General features: G+C 57.4%; 1 pseudogene; it reads left to right on the plus strand.

Annotated features, from left to right (window-relative positions):
• The first annotated feature begins 292 nt into the window (after positions 1–292).
• LOC132813497 (5S ribosomal RNA) lies at positions 293–401 on the plus strand (annotated as a pseudogene).
• Positions 402–625: the final 224 nt, after the last annotated feature.

A 625-nucleotide genomic window follows, 5' to 3' on the forward strand; every position in this document is an offset into this window, starting at 1 on the left:
ATTGGAAAGGGAGGCGTGGAGGAGTGCGGAAGGATGAAGAATGCAGGCTGCAGCCTGATGAAGCAGGGGAGGCTTGCAGTTGGCCTGCGGGGGATGTGGGAGACTACAGGAGCCTGGTGGGCAAGGGCTGGCTGAAAGGCAGCTGGAGGGACGGAGGGAGGGAAGCACGCACAGAGGAGGAAGAGCAAAGAGAAAAGAGAAAAAAAAAACAAAGGGGATAAAGAGAAAGAGCAGCAAAGAAAATGTGGCTGGCCAGCACGCCTTGAAGTAGGGAGAAAAGGAAGGGGCCGGTGCCTACGGCCATACTAGTCTGAAAACGTCTGATCTCGGAAGCTAAGCAGACTCAGGCCTGGTTAGTACTTGGATGGGAGACCGCCTGGGAATACCAGGTGCAGTAGGCTTTTTCCGCCAGCAGGGGCTGCTCAAGTCACCCCTCTGCACTTGTGTTGTGCCACGCAATGGAGCGGCAGGTTATTTTGCTGCTGCTGCTGCTGCTGTGCCGGCCATCAGTCGCCTGCAGGCACCAGACAGGGAGGGGAGGAGAGCGGAGCGCTGCCGAAATCAGCGAGAAAGACGGAAAGAAAGGGATTGGGGCTGCACGCTGTCTGCGGGTGGCAGTCAGGAA

The sequence above is a fragment of the Hemiscyllium ocellatum genome, unplaced genomic scaffold, assembly GCF_020745735.1.
Source record: "Hemiscyllium ocellatum isolate sHemOce1 unplaced genomic scaffold, sHemOce1.pat.X.cur. scaffold_3730_pat_ctg1, whole genome shotgun sequence".
NCBI classification, from domain to species: Eukaryota; Metazoa; Chordata; class Chondrichthyes; order Orectolobiformes; family Hemiscylliidae; genus Hemiscyllium; species Hemiscyllium ocellatum.